The sequence below is a fragment of the Tupaia chinensis genome, unplaced genomic scaffold, assembly GCF_000334495.1.
Source record: "Tupaia chinensis unplaced genomic scaffold, TupChi_1.0 Scaffold000361_2, whole genome shotgun sequence".
Taxonomy (NCBI): domain Eukaryota; kingdom Metazoa; phylum Chordata; class Mammalia; order Scandentia; family Tupaiidae; genus Tupaia; species Tupaia belangeri.
Window position 1 is genome coordinate 4,678,269 of NW_006159858.1, and position 18,770 is coordinate 4,697,038.

General features: G+C 42.8%; 1 long non-coding RNA gene across 2 annotated transcripts in view; it reads right to left on the minus strand.

Moving 5' to 3' along the window:
* Positions 1 to 15,420: 15,420 nt before the first annotated feature.
* Positions 15,421 to 18,770, minus strand: part of LOC106735362 (uncharacterized) — a 7,751-nt gene continuing 4,401 nt past the window's right edge. The window contains exon 3 of one of the 2 annotated variants that reach the window (XR_001370693.2): positions 15,421 to 15,638. This is a non-coding gene — a long non-coding RNA (uncharacterized LOC106735362). Of the gene's footprint in view, positions 15,648 to 18,770 lie in introns of both variants that reach the window. The other variant, XR_001370694.2, reaches the window with a different exon arrangement.

An 18,770-nucleotide genomic window follows, 5' to 3' on the forward strand; every position in this document is an offset into this window, starting at 1 on the left:
TACATGGGAGTCCAGCAACATAGCCATTATGCTAACTGCTGATCCCTGAGCACATATATTCTATAGTAAATTAAAACTAACTAACTAAATAAATAAAGCCTTGGGCCAGCAGGTGGCATGGAGGTTTAAGTCCTGGACCTTGAAAATCATGCCAGATACATGTGTGTGTGTGCTCAAAATTCCTAGAGAAGGGACCAACAAATGGCATAACCATTGCTTCACTGGACTCCCACGTAGCTGACTGCAGTTTGAGTCCCAGACCAAGTGGCTTGAAACTCACACTGAATGCATGTGCGTGCGTGCCCAAGATCCCGAGAGGAGAATGGAGGAGAAGGGATTGCAGTGTGGCCATCCTCCCTGGGGGGTGATTTCTTGCTTTCTGTCTCTCTGTCTCTGTCTGTCTGGTGAGTACACACGCCCTATAGCAAAAACCTCCCCGGAAAAAAAAAAAAATTCCTAGAGGAGAATGAAGAAGAAGAGATTGGAGTATGGCCATCCTCCCTAGGGAGTGATTTCCCACTTAGTCTCTTTCTGTCTCTCTATGGTGAGCATGTGCACCTTATGTCAAAGATTAAATGAAGGGAACCAGCAGTTAGCGTAATGGCTATGTCGCTGGACTCCCACGTAGTCGACCGCGGTTCGTGTCCCGGACCCGGTGGCTTAAAACTCACGCCGGGCGCGTGTGCGTGCGTGCCCAAGATCCCGAGAGGAGAATGGAGGAGAAGGGATTGCGGCGTGACCATCCCCCCTGGGGGGTGATTTCTCGCTTTCTGTCTCTATGTCTCTCTCTGTCTGTCTGGCGAGCGCACGCGCCCTACAGTGAAAATCTCTCCAAAAAAAAAAAAAAAAAGATTAAATGAAAAAAAAAACGAACCTTAACTGGGATGCTATATATTTACAAACGCCTTTGTTTTCAAAGGTTCATAGAAAATGGAATTAAAGTATAAATTTTGTTGCAAAAAAAATGAACTCATGCTTTTTTCACATATGCACTTTGCACGAACTTTTGAAAGATCTTTCATAGAATGGAAGACAATGAAATATAAAAGAGGAAAATGCCTAATGGCCAGATCTGTGCTCTGGACCAGTGTCAGTCACTCTCATACCCTTAAATCTTCAATGTGCCCTAATCTCTCTGGATCTGAGTTTCATTATCTGTAAAATGCAGGGTGGCACGAGATAGTGTCTTAAAGGCAGTTAACATCCCTAGTTTTCTTTTTTTTATGATTTACTTTATTTAATTTTATTTATTCATTCATTTATTTTAATTTGACCAGAGAGATACACACACACAGAGAGAAAGAAAGTGAGAAAGTAAGCTACCAGGTCCAGGACTTGAACCATGGTCAGCCATGTGGGAGTGTCCAGCACCTTAGCCACTACGCCACCTGCTGGCCCTTTTTTTTTTTTTAAAGAGATTTTTGCTATAGGGTGTTTGTGCTTGCCAGGAAGACAGAGACAGCAAGAAATCACCCCCGGGGGGGGGGGGGGGTAGGCATGCTGCAATCCCTTCTCTTTTACTCTCCTCTAGGGATTTGGGGCACACATACACACACACACACACACACACACACACACACACACACACGCTTCCAATGTGAGTTTAAGCCTCAGGGTCCAAGACTCAAACTGGCATTCTTTTGGAAAATGAAAGGAAACTTAAAGTTTTTTTTAATCTTTCTCTAAACTACACACATAATGACTCTAGCACCATTTTATCAGGCAAAATTATGTCAATATGAACTAAGTCCTAAAGGGAAAATTAAGTCACAAAGAAGCAATTTGCATCCAGGGTTATTCTAATCTAGAGATAATTCCGCCCAGTGAGGTTACAGGATTGCTTCGAAGTTACAGGGCTAATTAGAAGCAGAGCAAAACTTGGCCTTCTGGCCCTAGAAAAGGGTGCTCCACCATGTGAACAGGCTTCCGGAAGTGCTCTGGTTTGAGTCTGTCCCCACAAAATTCCTGTATTGAAATTTAGGCATATGCTAGTTTAATTGTGAGATTAAGAGATGGGGCCTTGGAAGATGATAAGGTCATTAGGATGGGGTCCCCATGACTGAATCCTGGTGGGTTCAGATGAGGGAATGAGAAAGAGACAGACACAGATGGGTACTCTTGCTCTCTCACCATGGCATACCCTGCAGCACTGGGGACCCAGCAGAGAGTCTCTTCCAACCAGAAAAGCCTCACTAGATGCAACCTTAGCCTTGGACTTTCAACATTATGAGTTCAATAAACCTCTATTCTTCAAAAATTACCCAGTTTCAGGAATTCAGTTATTGAGCAACAAAGAATGGACTAAAAACAGAGGGCAAGAACCAGCCATATGGCATGGTGGTTGAGTAAGCTGGGTCCTACATGGTCAAGTAAGCAGTTCAAGTCCCAGGCCTGGGAGCTTGGAAAACTCACTGTGCATGTATGTCCAAAATTCCAATAGGAGGGACCAGCAGTTAGCATAATGGCTATGTCGCTGGACTCCCACGTAGTCGACCGCGGTTCAAGTCCTGGACCCAGTGGCTTAAACTCACGCCGGGCACGTGTACGTGCATGCCCAAGATCCCGAGAGCAGAATGGAGGAGAAGGGATTGTGGCGTGGCCATACCCCTTGGGGGGTGGGGTGATTTCATAAACTAATATTAAAGAGAATAGCATGTGTGTGAAGCTCTGCTTACTGTCCATTCTTTTTTCATGTTTGATCTAAAAATGTACAATGACTAGTTAGAAGATGTCCTCAGAAGGGTGAAATTGTATCTGGGGAGGAGGACGAGAAGGAAGAGGTGGAGGAGAAGGAGAAGGAAGACAGGGACCAGCAGGTGACGTAATGGTTATGTCGCTGGACTCCCACGTAGTTGACTTGGGTCCAAGTCCTGGACCCAGCGGCCTAAACTCATGCTTGGTGCATGTACACCCCAAATCCCGAGAGGAGAAAGGAAGAAAAGAGACTGTGGCATGGCCATCCCCCCAGGGGGTGATTTCTTGCTTTCTATTTCTGTCTCTGGGGGAAGTGCATGGGTCCTATAGTAAAAATCTCTCTTAAAAAAAATTCCAGACAGGGAACCAGCAGTTAGCGTAATGGCTATGTCGCTGGACTCCCACGTAGTCGACCGCGGTTCGTGTCCCGGACCTGGTGGCTTAAAACTCATGCCGGGCGTGTGTGCGTGCGTGCCCAAGATCCCGAGAGGAGAATGGAGGAGAAGGGATTGCGGCATGACCATCCCCCCTGGGGGGTGATTTCTCGCTTTCTGTCTCTATGTCTCTCTCTGTCTGTCTGGCGAGCGCACGTGCCCTACAGTGAAAATCTCTCCAAAAAAAAGAAAAGAAGAAGAAGAAGAAGAAAAAAAAAAAATCCAGACAGAAGAAATAGCCATTGCAAAGGCTCTGATGTGGGACCATGGTTGGTGTAATGTAAGTAAAGCAAAGAAGCTGTAGAGTTGCAATCGAGAAGAAGTTAGGGATTTGACATGAGGGCCATGTAGGTCTTGATATTGGCTGTTGCCTAGAAGTAATATTAACAACCACTACTTTCCAAGGGTCTCCTTCCTCTCTGATCTTAGTTTCTTTTTCTTTTCTTTTCTTTTTTTTTAAATTTGGTAGAGAATGCGTGAGCTTGCTGGAAAGAGATAGAGGGAAAAGTGAGAAAGCACCCCCCATGGTGGTTGGTCATACCATAATCCCTTCTCCTTTGTTTTTCCTTTCAGGATTTTGGGCGTGCACACATATGTGCCTGGTTTGTCTTTCAAGCCATCAGATCTGAACTTGAACCATGTGGTCAGCCATGTGGGATCAGATGGCCTTAACTATCACACCACTGGTTGGCCCCTGATCTTAGTTTTTAGAATATGAACTTCCCACTACTAAATAGTCACTTGATCTATCTGCCACATCACATTTTTTTTCTTTTTATAAGAGAGAGATTTTTGCTATAGGGCACATGTGCTCATTGGAGAGACACAAAGAGACAGAGAGACAGAAAGTGAGAAATCACCCCCTCTGGGGGTGGGGGGAGGATTGCCATGCCACAATCCCTCCTCTGTTCTCCTCTTGGGATTTAAGACATACATGCACACATGCCTGGTGTGAGTTTTAAGCTCCAAGTCCAGGACTCAAACCACAGTTGACTGTGTGGGAGTCAGCAACATAACCGTTAAGCCGTCTACTGGTCTCCATTTCTCTCCTTTACTCCAAACTCCCTTGTTTAACATTCTTCCTCACTAAACTAACCAAGCTGTGCACCCATGTGTAGTAACAACAGAGGATCTTTTCCCTTCTAGAATTGTGCAGTGTGATCGGAAACTAGAGGACACAGAGTGAGGTGAGAAGGACCTAAGGAATAGAGGAGTTGCTGTGGGACTAGGAGATAGTGTAACTGTGGACGGTGAAGACGGTTAGATAGCTATATTAATAACCATCATCGATACCTCTTTACAGATGAAGAGTGTAAGACCAAAAAAATTAAAAGGAAAAGCTTTATTTTTAAAGAATTATTTATTTATTTTTATTTATTATTATTATTATTTCAATTCGCCAGAGAGAGAGAGAGAGACAGAAGGAAAGTGAGAAAGCAAGCGGCCAGGTTCAGGGCTTGAACCTCAGTTGGCCATGTGGGAGTCCAGCGCCCAAACTACCACTGCTGACCTGAAAAGCTGGTTTTTTGAGAGGATAGGTAAAATTAATAAAACATTAGCAAGACTAGTCAAGAAAAGTAAGAAAGAGAAAGGAGCAAGACAGATAAAATCAGTGATAAAGCTGGTAATATTAACAAATGATATATCAGAAATACAAAAATAATCAAGGAGGGACCAGCAGACGGTGTAACGCTTGTGTCACTGGACTCCCAGGTAGTCAACCTCGATTCAATCCTGGACTGGCAGCTTGAATCTCACACCAAGCACATGTGCATGCGTGCCCAAGATCCCGAGGGAATAGAGGAGAAGGGATTGCAGTGTGTTCATCCCCCCTGGGGGATGATTTCTCACTTTCTGTATCTCTGGTGAGCGCAAGCACCCATAACAAAAATCTATTAAACAAAAATCATCAGAGAATACTTTGAGTGACTATATGCCAACAAACTAGAAAACTTAGATGAAATGGACAAATTTCTGGACCAGTGCAAGTTACCTAAATTGAACCAGGATAAAATAAAAAGCCTGAACAGATCAATAACAAGTGATGAGATGGAATCAGTGATAGTCTCCAAAAAAAAAGCCCAGGTCCAGATGGCTTCAATTCTGAATTCTACAAAACTTTTAAAGAAGAGTAAACTAGGAGGCAGGCCAGCAGATGGCATAGCAGTTACATCGCTGGACTCCAACATGGTGGATCACAGTTCAAGTCTTGGACCCGGTGGCTTAAAACTCACACCAAGTATGCGCTCAAATCCTGGGAGAGGGAGGAGAAGAAAATGCAGCATGGCCATCCTCCCTGAGGAGTGATTTCTCAGTTTCCCTCTCACTGTCTCTGTCTCTTTTTCTCTCCGGAATGCACATGTCCTAAGGCCAAAAACTCTAGGGGAAAAAAAAGAAGAGTAAACTCCAATTCTTCTCTCGAACCGCCATCAGTCACGTGGGAGTCCAGTGCCTTTAATCACCACGCTACCTGTCAGTCCCTCAAACTGTTTCTAAAGGCATCTTACTAATCGACTTTTTTTTTTTTCCAGGTTTTTGCTGTAGGAGTGTGTGCTCCTTATGAGTGAGACAGAGAGAGACAGTTAGAGGGAAATTGAGGAATCACCCTTCTGAGTGGATAGCCATGCCACAATTCCTTCTCCTCTATTCTCTCCTTGGGATTCTGGGCACCCACACACACAACAGGCATGGTTTTCAAGCCACAAGGTCCAGGACTTGAACCACCATGGGCCATGTGGGAGTCCACTGCCTTAGCTTACTACACCACTTGCTGGTCCCCTCACTACCTGACTTTAAAATATATTACAAAGTGAGGCTGGCAGGTGGTGTGGTGGTTGGTGCACTTCACTCCCACATAGAGCCTGCAACTACGAAACTACTAGTAGAAAACATGGGGGAAACTTATGAAAATATTGGAGTAGGCAAAGATTTCTTAAATAAGACCCCTAAACCACAGGCCATAGTCCCCAAAATAGACAACTAGGATGACTTCAAGCCAAAAAGCTCCTTCACAGCAAAGGAAACAATAATTAGAAGGAAAATATAACTCATGAAATAGGAGAAAATATTTTCAAATTATTCCTCAGACAGGAGATTGATATCCAGAATATGTAGGGAACTCAAGGAACTTACCTATAAAAAAAATTAATGGGGCCAGTAGGTGGCATGGTGGTTAGAGGCGCTGGACTCCTACATGGCCACACGGCCACACACGGTTTGAGGTTTGAGTCTTAGACCTGGCAGTTCACTTTCTCACTTTCCCTCTTTCTCTCTCTGGTCAAATTAAAATAATAATAATAATAATAAATTAAATAATTCTTTTAAAAAATGAATAATCCAGTTAAAAATGGGCAAATGAATAGACTACACTCCAAGGAAGACTTGCAAATGACCAAGGGACATACGAGAAAATGTTCAAAGTCTCTTGTCATAGAAATGCAAATTAAAGCCACAGTGAGATTAATCCTAGTTAGAAGGCTACAATCATGGGATCAGCTGACAACATAATGGTTACGTGTCTGGACTCCTGCAATTGTAGTTCGAGTCTCTGATACAGAGGCTTAAAATTTATGCCGGGGCCAGCAGGTGGCATAGTGGTTAAGGCACTGGACTCCCATATGGTCTACCACAGTTTGGATCCCATACCTGGAACTTTCTCACTTTCTCTCTCTCTGGTCAAATCAAAAAATAATAAATTAAATTGAATAAGTGAAATAATTCTTTAAAAAAAAAAAACAAAAAACTCCTGCCAAGTGCATGTGGTGCGTGCCCAAAATCCCAAGAGGAGAAGGGAAGAGAAGGGACTGTGGCATGGCCATTCCCCCTGGGGAGTGATTTCTCACTTTCTATCTCTCTGGCAAGCACATGTGCCCCGTACAAAAAATATCTCTGATGTGGGTATGGGGAAAAGGGAAACCTCTTACACTGTTGGTGGGAATGTAAATTAGTTCAACGTCTGCGAGGGGTGGAGGGAGAGATGGAGGTTTCTCAAAAACCTACGATGTTTATTGCAACATTATTCACAACTGCTAAAATATGGAACCAACCTAAGTGTCCAAAACCAATGGCTGGATTAAAAAACTGTGGCACATATATACTATAGAATATTACACAGCTAGAAGGAACAATGATATCTTATTGTTGGACTCAAAATGGATGAATCCAGAAGACTAAATGTTGAGCAAAGTGATCCAGACTTTAAAAGATACATTGTATATCTCCACTCAATTTGTACTGAGTGTCTATGGTAGAGGTTGAGAGATTTGCAGTTGTGATGGTGGAGAGGATGGATGTGGAGGCCAGTAACAGTAAGGGGGGAAAGTGGTTGGTATAGTGGTTGGTGGAGGGTGGGTGTGAGGTGCAAGGGGAGGAAATATTTGACAGATGGAAAAATGTAAAGCTCTCTGTTGAAAAAAAATATATATATAAAATAAAATATATGAAAAAAAGAAATAAAGATGAACACTTAAATAAATAAATAAATAAATAAATAAGTAGTATCCAAAGTTACAAGCAAAGTTTCAGCAGAGCTCAGACTAAAATTTTAGTGCTATGGCCTGAATGTGTTCTCTAAAATTTGTAACTTAGTTGAAACTTAATGGCTAATACAATAAAAATAAAAGGGGAACCAGCAGGTGGTGTGGTGGTTAAGGCACTGGACATTCCCACATAGCCAACCACAGTTTGAGTCCCGGACCTGGTGGCTTGCTTTCTCACTTTCTCTATCTTTATGTCTCTCTCTGGTCAAATTAAAATAAGTGAATGAATAAATAAAATTAAAAAAAATGTTTAAAAAAAGAAAGAGATAAGACTTTGAAGAGGAGACTAGGCCACAGGAGCTCCTCCCTGGAAAATGGGATTTCAGGGGACCATCAGATGGTGTGATAGTTAAGGCACCGGACTCCCACATAATGGACCATCACTCAAGTCCTGGGCCTGTAGGTTTGAAAATCAAGCTGGTGTGTGTGTGTGTGTGTGTGTGTGTGTGTGTGTGTCCCAAATACCAGGAAAATGGAGAAGGTATCGCAGCATGGTCATCCCCCCTATAGGGGAAATATTTTCTCATTTTCCCTCTCATTGTCTCTCTCTCTCTTTCTCTCCTGTGAGTGCACATGCCCTATGGCAAAAACCTAAAAAAAAAAGAAAAGAAAAGAAAAGAAAGAAAGAAAAAGAAAAAGAAGGTTTCCAGGGAGGGGGGATCATCAAGTGGCATGGTGGTTAAGGTGGTGGACTCCCACATGGCCAACCACGGTTTCAGTCCATTCCATCCTGCCTGCCACATGAGGACACAGTTTCTGTTCCCTCTGGAGAATGTAATGAAAAGGCTTCATTTTAGAAGCTAGGATCAGGCTCTCATCAGGCACCAAATATGCCAAGTCCTTGATCTTGGTCTTCTTAGCCTCCCAAACTGTGAGAAATAAATTTATAAATTACTCAGTCTCAGGTATTTTGTTATAGCAACACAAATGGACTAAGACATCAGGCTTTCCCTAAGTCCTAATTCATAACTTATTCCATGTACAGGAAAAGTTCATGATGGAATGGATTAGTAGAATTTACAGAGGGGGGACCAGCAGTTGGCATAATGGCTATGTCACTGGACTCCAATGTAGTTGACTGTGGTTCGAGTCCCAGGACCAATGGCTTAAACTCACGCCGGGCGCATGTGCATGGTTCCCGAAGACCCCAAGAGGAGAACGGAGGAAAAGGGATTGCGGCGTGGCCATTCTCCCTAGGGAGTGATTTCTTGCTTTCTGTCTCTCGTCTCTCTTTGTCTTTCTAGCGAGCACACGCACCCTGTAGCAAAAAACTCAAAAAAACAAAACAAACAAACAAAAAACACATGATCATCCCACTATAACCAAATGATCAAAGAGGACTGGTAGACCACCCAATGAATACCTATAAGATATGCAGTGATGGGACCAGTGGATGGTGTAGTGGTTACGTTGCAGGACTACTGCATAGTTGACCATGGTTCGAGTCCCAGACCTGGTAGCTTAAAACTCATGCTAAGTACATGGGCATGCATGCCCAAGATCCTGAGAGGAAAATGGAGGAAAATGGTGTAGCCATCCCCCCTGGGGATGTCGAACTGCGGTCGACATGAGAGTTCAGTGACATAGTCATTACACTAACTGCTAGTCCCAGGATGGTCATGTTTTTTTTTGTTTTTTGTTTTTTTTGGAGAAATTTTCACTGTAGGGCGCGTGCGCTTGCCAGACAGACAGAGGGAGACATAAAGACAGAAAGCGAGAAATCACCCCCCAGGGGGGATGGTCACGCCGCAATCCCTTCTCCTCCATTCTCCTCTCGGGATCTTGGGCACGCACGCACACGCGCCCGGCGTGAGTTTTTTTAAGCCACCGGGTCCAGGACACAAACCACGGTCGACTATGTGGGAGTCCAGCGACATAGCCATTACGCTAACTGCTGGTTCCCAGGATGGTCATGTTTTTATATTATGGCTAATGTCATATATTCACCCCCACGATTGATTACTTTCAGCTGAAGACAATCAAAGTAACTTCCTTGAGGGCCACTCAAGTTCCTAGTTGCAGTTTATTTTTAAAATTTTTTAAACATAAAATCTTTATTTATTTATTTTAATTTGACCAGAGAAGGGCAGAGAGACAGAGAAAGAGGGAAAGTGAGGAAGCATGCTGCCAGGTCTGGGACTTGAACCACAGTCGGTCATTTGAGAGTCCAGCGCCCTTAACCACCATGCCACCTGCCAGCCCCCTTAGTTGCAGTTTATTACTGCAACTTTATTTGGTGCAGTTTATCAGCAAGTGAAGTTATTGCTATTGTCATCCCTGGGGCTAAGATTTATGGAAACATTTTTTTTGATATATTAACTATTTCTATGATGTTTGTATTTCTTTTACAATGAACACGATTACTACTTTATTTTATTTTAACCAGAGAGGGACAGAGAGAGAGAGAGAGAGAGAGACAGAGAAAGTGAGAAAGCAAGGCTCCAGGTCTGGGACTCGATCCATGGTCACCCATGTGGGAGCCCAGCGCCCTCAACTACCATGCCATCTTCTGGTCCCAACACAATTACTTTTTTTTTTTAATGTTCTTCAGAGGAAATAAAAATATAAATGTTATTTAATGAAGTTATGTTACCTTTTTAATGTAAGAGAGACATGTATAGACAGAAATGTAAAGTTTTAGGTTTTGAATGTTTTCATTTTTCCCCATAGGCTCCCAGGCATAGGTGGCATTATCTCTGGGTAATGATCACCAATGCAATTTGGAGACCACCAGATATTCTGGTTTGTTTGCTTTCCTTTTTTTCTTTCCTTTTCTCCTACTTTCCTTTCTTTCCTCCTAGAGGGCTCAGCACTGGTAAGTGAGAGACAGAGAGTGTGGTCACACTGCAATCCTTTTTCCTCCGTTTCTCCCTCCCATCAGTATTCTGTGCATGCAAGCATATGCACTCAGCCTGTTTTTTTCTTTTTTAAAAGACTTATTTATCTAATTTTATTTATTTATTTATTTTTTAAATTTGCTACAGGGCACGTATGCTCACCAGAGAGAGAGGGAGGGAAAGGGAGAGAGTGAGAAAACAAGCCACCAGGTCCATGATTCAAACTATGGTTGGCCATGTGGGAGTCCAGCGCCTTTCCCACCATGGCACCTGCTGGTCCCCTGGCATGTGTTTTCAAGCCACCGAGGAGAGATTCAAACCACAGTCAGCCCTGTGAGATCTGGCTCCTTTAACCGCTGAGGGATGGGACAAGCCCAGGCTGTGATTTCTTATCCTAAAACTCTCTTTTGCCTCATTTCTCTGGAGTAAACTTGATTACAAAACTCTTTTTTAAAAAAATTATTATTTATTTAATTTTATTTATTTATTATTAATATTCAATTTGACCAGAGAGATGCAGAGAGAGAAGGGGGAGGGAGTGAGAAAGCAAGCCACTAGGTCTGGGACTCTAACCACAGCAGTTCCATGTGGAACCAGTCCACGTGGGAGTCCAACACCTTAACCACCATGCCACCTGCCAGCCCCACTACAAACTCTTATTTGGTGTGCAACAAAGACCTTCAGGGTCTCACCACCTAACCCCTCTACTCCCTTCACCCCTAGGAATATCGGGGCAGCTATTGCATATACTTCCCCATCCTAACATATATGCTAACCCATAAGGTTACAAGTGTAAAACTGTTTACAAAGGGTAAACGGGATCCATAGGAAGGAACAGTAACTCTCTTAGGGAAGTCGTTTTTAGGAAAGTTGTACAATAATTGAGATGTGAAAGGCAGATAGGGTTTTGTCAGGTAAACATAAAGAGGAGGTTTTTCCAGGTAGAGGGAATAGCATGAATTTTTTTTAAAGAGGTTTTTGCTATAGGGTGTGTGTGCTTGCCAGAGAGAGACAGAGAGATAGAAAGAGAGAAATCACCCCCCACGGGGGATGGTCATGCCTAAATCCCTTCTCCATTCTCCTCTCGGGACCTTGGGCACACACACACTCATGCCTGGCGTGAGTTTAAGCCATCAGGTCCAGGACTCGAACCACAGTTGACTACATGGGAGTTCAGCGAAATAGTCATTATGCTAACTGCTGGTCCCAGCATGAATTTTAAAAAAAAATTATTTAATTTAATTAATTAATTTATTTAAATTTGATAGAGAGGGACGGCTGGAGGGAGGGAAAGTGAGAAAGCAAGTCACAGGGTCCAGGACTGGATCTATGGTCGAGCATATGAGAGTCCAGTGCCCTTACCCACCACACCACCTGCTGGCTCCATAGTATTATTTTTATATACAATACTCCTTTTAGGGGCCTGCAGGTGGTGTAGTGGAGGCATTGGACTCCCACGTGGCTGACGGCGTTGAGTCCTGGACCGGCAGCTTGAAATAGGCTGGGCATATGTGTGTGCCCAAGATCCCGAGAGGAGGATGAAGGAGAAGGGATTGCAGCATGGTCATCCCCCTGGCGGGTGATTTCTCTTTCTCTCTCTCCATCTCTGTCTCTCCAGTGAGCTCATGTGCCCTATAGTAAACTCTTCCCTATAGTAAACTCAAACAAACAAACAAACAAACAAACAAAAACTCCTTTCTAAGTAGAAATGCTCCACTTAAGCTTAAGGGATAACATTAACATCTTTTCTTTTCTTTTCTTTTCTTTTCTTTCTTTTCCTTTTCTTTTTAAGAGGTTTTCGTCTTAGCATGTGTGCACTCGCTAGAGAGAGAGACAGAAACAGTGAGAGGGAAAGTGAGAAATCCCCCCCCGGGGGGGGGGGTATGGCCACACCAAATTCCTTTTCTATTCTCCTCCCAGGATCTTGGTCAAGCACACACAAACGCCTGGCTTGAGTTTGAAGCCACTGGGTCTGTGACTTGAACCATGGTCAGCCCTATGGGATTCCAGCACATTACTGATACATTACCTGCTGGTCCCCTAACATTAACATTCTAACATAAATTAGTCTCTTGGCTCACTTCACTGATTGATTCAAAGTTGCAAGATAGTGTAAGAATTCTGGGTTCTTGGGAAAAGGGAAGGAAGAATAGAGGTAGAGGTACCAAAAATAACTCTGCTTATCTCAGGAAAGATGTGCCTTAAAGCTCAGATAATGTCTGGTATTTGTTCAATACATGGTGATAATGAAACTGACATTGATACTAATCTTCCGGTTGAATAAAGGGTGGTAAGCTATCAAGACTGATTTAATAATGGTGATTTCAAAGTTAAAGAGTAGCAATAGTATTTTACCTTTCTATAGCATCTTAGAATTTTTTTCTTAAAGAATTATTTTATTTAACTTTATTATTTATTTATTTAAATGAATGAATAAATAAAGTTAAAAAAAATAATTCTTTTTAAAAAAGATACTTGTTAAAAAAAAAAAAAAAGCAAGCCGCCAGGTCAGGACTCGAATCGTGGTCAGTCATGTGAGAGTCCATCTTAGGATTTTCTCTTTTACTTTTTTTTCTTAAAGAATTATTTTATTTAACTTTATTTATTTATTTATTTAGATTTGACCAGAGAGAAATAGAGTGAGTGAGCAAGAGAGAGAGAGAAGGAAAGCAAGGAAGCAAGCTGCCAGGTCCAGGACTCGAATCATGACTGGCTATGTGGGAGTCCAGCACCCTTGACCACCTCACCACGTGCCGGCCCCTTAGAATTTTCAATACACTTTTCCATCTATTACTTTATTTGGTCTTGACTTAAGTAGTGAGGGATAAAGACATTAAGGCCCAGGACAAAGTATTTTGAAAACTGGGTGGGTGGCAGTGCCTGTAGTCAAAGCAATTTGGGAGGCTGAGGCAGCAGGCCAGCCTCAAAATAGAAAGACTGTCTTTGGGGAAAAAAAAGAAAAAAAATTATTTCTGTGACTAGTCCAAGGATCACTCTCCTAGCTAGCAGAGTTGGACTAGAACTCAGATATATTGATGAGATCTAGTATTATTTTCATTGTACTTCTGAAACCAATCTGACCCTCACGGTGACATGATAAGACTTCCAAAAGAATCCACAGCGAGGCCAGCACAAGGCGTAGTGGTTAAGAAGCTGGACTCCCACATGGATGACTGTGGTTTGAGTCCTGGACCCATAAAAATTACACTGGGCGTATGTGCATGCATGCCTAATATCCTAAGAGGAGAATAGAGGAGACGGGAATGTGGCATGGTCCTGCCCCTGGGGGCTACTTTCTCATTTCTCCTCTCTATGTCTCTCTGTCTCTCTCCTCCAGCAAGCACATGTGCCCTATGGCAAAAACCTAAAAAAAAAGGAAAAAAAAAAAATAAAAGACTGTGAGTGCATGTGCCCTATAGCAAAGGAAGGAAGATATATATCCAATAAAGAGAGTTCTAGAGAAAAATTGTAAAAAATTACAGTGTTCTGAAAAACGAAGGCCTAAACCCTGTTATGGCAGATGATTGTTTTTGAATTCCCTTGATTTCTATCAAGTTGAGTCCTGCACAGACATTGAGGTTCATTCACCCTTTGTTTATTGCTTGGCTTGAGTCACTAAAGGCAGTTGATCATACAGTTGTGGTGCGCAGCCCAAACACCTGAGGGCTGATTTATGCTCTAGGATGAAAATTTCTCGAATGAGTAGGTGTTGTTTGCCAAGAGGGAGCTTAAAAAAGGCGAACAGGGAGCAAACAGCTCTTGTTTCTTTTTCTCAAGAAACCTCTGAGTAAATAAGTCAGGAAAATTGGTGGAATTTTCTTTTTTGTTATTATAACAATTTGGGTTAAAATCTGTATTACTTGATCATTGTTCACTTCCTTTTATTTTATTATATCTTTTCTTTTTGAAGTGTTCTTTTCCTTTTTTAATTGCCAAAGGACACATGCACTCCCCACAGACATTTCCTCTCCAAGAAGGAGAGGGAACCAGAGAAAAGGCCCCCAGTGACACATAATCACTCAGCAATCCATTGTCTTCCATTTCTCCATCCTGTTAGGATTCTGGGCATGCATAGACAAGCACCCAGGGTGTTTTTGAGCTGCCAGGGCCAGAATTTGAACCATGATCAGCCATGTAGGATCTAGCTCAGCTAACCACTAGGTTACAGGGCCAGCTCTTCAAGGTTCTTTAAATGAAATTATTTGGAGGTCAGCTAAATTCTTCTCTGAGTACTATCTTTCATTTTTCTTTTGGTTTAACAGCATGACTTACTGTGTTCTAGACTTGTACCTTTTTAAAAAATAGTTTTGTCAGGGCCAGCAGATGGCTTGGTGGTTAAGGCGCTGGATATTCCCACATGGCTGATTATGGTTTGAGTCCTGGACCTGGTGGCTTGTTTTCTCATTTTCCCTCTCTCTCTCTGGGTCTCTCTATGGTCAAATTAAAATAAATGAATAAATAAAATTAAATAATTTTTTTCAAAAATAATAGTTTTGTCTTAGAGTGCATGTGCTTGTCAGAGAGGGACAGAGAGAAAGAGAGAGAAGAGAGAGGGAAAGTAGGAATTCACCCTAGGAAGGTGGCCAATTCACGCAATCCCTTCTCCTCCATTCTTCTCTCGGGGTTTTGGGCACATAGACAAACACGCCAGGTATGGCTTCCAGGGGTACAGTACTGGAACTGTGCAGTTGGTCACGTGGGATCTAGCAGCCTTAACCACCACGCCACCAGATGGTCCTAGACTTAAAACTTTTCTTTGAGTTTAAATGCATTTTATTTTTAGACAAACGACAAACCTACATGACATGTTTTTTCCCTTAAAAACAATGCCTCCGCTCCAAAGAAATGACAGTCAAAATAAATGAAGAGCTCAAGAGGACATCAGTCCCATTTGTCTTTAGTCCTGGTGTTTTGTGGATGACAAGCAGTAGTCAATTATGATGACAGGTGATATATCCAAAGTAATTGCCAAATTTGTTAACATTTTTCCATTTCTAAACCATCCTTAAAGAAAATCATATATGGGCTCACACCATCCTCACGGTAGTCCAGTAGAGCAACCATGCCATCGGGATTCATTTCACCAATAAAGAACTGGTAGTTTTTGAAATTAGCAAGAATATGCTTGATTTGTTCTGTAGCCCCTGTCATAAACGGTTTTACTCTTTCTGGTCTGTTCTTCAAGTTTGCCTTTGATTGATTTCATGTAATCTTTGATGTACTTGTAGGCTTCTTTTGTGAAGCCGGTTTCCTGTGAGTGATGGTTCATGACAATGTCAACACCAGTGACTACTGTGCTTTCTGTACCTTCGCCCTCAGGGCCTTCAGTGAGGCATTTCCACCAAAGAGCAAGTCATCAATGTTACCCTCTGTCCTACTGACCATCTTCCTCTCCACCTCCAGGCACAGCCCGTCCCCGATCTCCCCGATCTTGTAAATGTCGGAGAACATCTCATCGTGGCTGATAAGGTCCCAGTTGATAATCATGGTGGCTGCTGGAGGGAGACCAAGGCGGCGCTTGCTGAGTAGGAGCCCCGGAGCTCGGAGCTCGGGCGGTGCAGCCGGTGCGGCCCTCGGTGGGAGCGAGGAGCGGGCGGAAAAGCTAGACTTAAACCTTTTGAACCTCATTCCAACATCTAACGTGTAGCTTCAGGATGTTTCCACGAGTAGCTCCTACATCTAGAAGTCTTCTACTTGATAACAGACCATTTAGTAGCTGAAACTGAACTTTCATCAACCTGAAGATTCAAAGAATCCATCGAAGTACTTACCAGCCAACCTAGCCCTTCAAAACTGGTATCTTTTTTTTTTAAATAATTATTTTTTTATTTAACTTTATTTATTATTTTTAATTTCCAGTTCGATCAGAGAGAGACAGAGAAGGAGAGAGAGGGAAAGCGAGAAAGCAAGCCACCAGGTCCAGGACTTGAACCGTGGTCAACCGCCATGTGGGAGTCCAGCCCCTTTAACCACCAGGCCACCTGCTGGCCCCAAAACTGGTATCTTAAGGCCATAAACCCAACCCAGATCTACAGTCCTGAATTTGACCTATGGGTCAAGTGGACTGTATGAGCAAGTCTGACGTCATGGGAGACTTTTTAGTATTAGTTTTCCAAGCGGTTATTTCCTGTGGCCAAAGGGCTACTTCTTAGAAATATGTAAATTTATTCATCTAACATTTTTTCTATGTAAACTTGGTATACAAGGTTTAATATTTCTTCCTCTTCTAGCAGGTGATGTGATGGTTAAAGCATTGGATCTAACATGACCAACTGCAGTTCGAGTCCCATTATCTGGCGGTTTGGCGATCTCAGTGAGTTGGGACCAGCAGGTGGTGTGGCGGTTAAGGCGCTAGGCTCCTACGTGGACTACTGAGGTTCCAGTCGCAGACCTGCCTGTTTGCTTTCTCACTTTCCCTCTCCCTTTGTGTGTGTGTGTGTGTGTGTGTGTGTGTGTGTTTCTGGTGAGTGCATGTGACCTATAGCAAAGTTTATTTATTTTTGAGAGATTTTTTCCTATAGGACATGTACACTCCCTGGAGAGACAGAGAGACAGAAAGTGAGAAATCAGCCTTCAAGGGGGATGGCTACGCCACAATCCCTTCTCCTCCATTCTCCTCTTAGGACTTTGGGCATGCCTCTGGCGTGTTTCAAGCCAACAGATCTAGGACTTGAACCACAGGCAATCACATGGAAGTCCGGCACCTTGACCTGCTGGCCTATACCAACATAGCTACCCCACACCACCTGCTGGCCCCCACAAATTAAAAAATAATAACAATAATAAAATTAAATAAGTAATTCTTTTAAAAAAATTCACAGTGTATGCCCAAAATCTAGAGAGGAGAATGGAGAAGAGCCTTCCCCACAGGAAAATGATTTCTCATTTTCCCTTTCTCTGTCTCTCTTCAGCTAATGCACATGTCCTCTGGCAGAAATAAAAAAAAAAAAAATTAAGTCACTGGATTCTAACATGGTTGATGGTGGTTCAAGTCTTGGGCCTGGCAGCTTGAAACCCACGCTGGGTGAGTGTGCATGTATGCCCAACATCCCAAGAGAAGAATGGAGAAGAAAGGATTGCGGCACGGCCAACCTCACTGATGGGTTATTTCTCACTATTCCTCTCACTATCTCTCTCTGGTAAGTGTATACACTCGATGGCAAAAAAAAAAAAAAACTAAAAAAGAAAGACAAAACTTCCCTATAATGATAACATGATACATGAACAATGACGGAAACTATGGACCAGCAGGTATGGAGGTTAACACGCTGGATCCCACATGGTCAACTTTGTGATTCAAATCCTTGACCTGGTGGGACCAGCAGTTAGCGTAATGGCTATGTTGCTGGACTCCCACGTAGTTGACCGCAGTTCACGTCCCAGACCCGATGGTTTAAAACTCATACCAGGTGTGTGTTTGTGTGCCCAAGATCCCGAGAGGAGAATGGAGGAGAAGGGATTGCGGCATGGCCATCCCCCCTGGGGGGTGATTTCTCACTTTCTGTCTCTCTGTCTCTCTCTGTCTGTCTGGTGTGCGCATGTACCCTAAGCAAAAACCTCTAAAAAAAAAAAAAAGAAAGAAAGAAAGAAAGAAAGAAAACAAATCCTTGACCCAGAAGCTTGAAAATCACACCAGGTGTTAAGGTTGGCAGGTGGCATAGTGGTTAAAATACAGGACTCTCACATGGCCGACAGTTCAAGCCCTGGATGTGATGACTTCCTTTTTCACTTTCCCTCTCTCTCTCTGTCTGTCTTTCTCTGGTGGAGTACATGTGCCCTTTGGAAAAATCTAAAAAAAGAGAGAGAATTTAAAAAGTTTTTTCTTTTTATATCACACAGTAGAAGTCTCTGGAGGAATTATTGCTCAAGGAATTTGGAGGGAAAAGCATGTGTTGGCGAGTTGGATGTATGTATTGGCCTCGTGGCCGCTGAGAAGGTGCCTCATTTTCTCTGACCTTGGTTGGTTATAAAATTGGAAGGACTCACCAATGTAATTATGTGTTGCCCCACAGAGATTTCCCCCCTCCTTCTGTCGTAATTGTAAAACAGCTAATGCAATTCCATCCCTAGAGGGATGATTTCTGACTTTTCCTTTCTTGGACTCTGGGAAGCATATGTGCTCTATGACCACAAAAAAAAAAAAAAAGGAAAAAAGGGCTGTATACTTTTTTGATTTGTTTTAAAGTGACTCTTAAAAAAATAATTTGTCAGGACCAATAGTTGGTGTAACGGCTATGTTGCTGGACTCCCATGTAGTCAACTGCGGT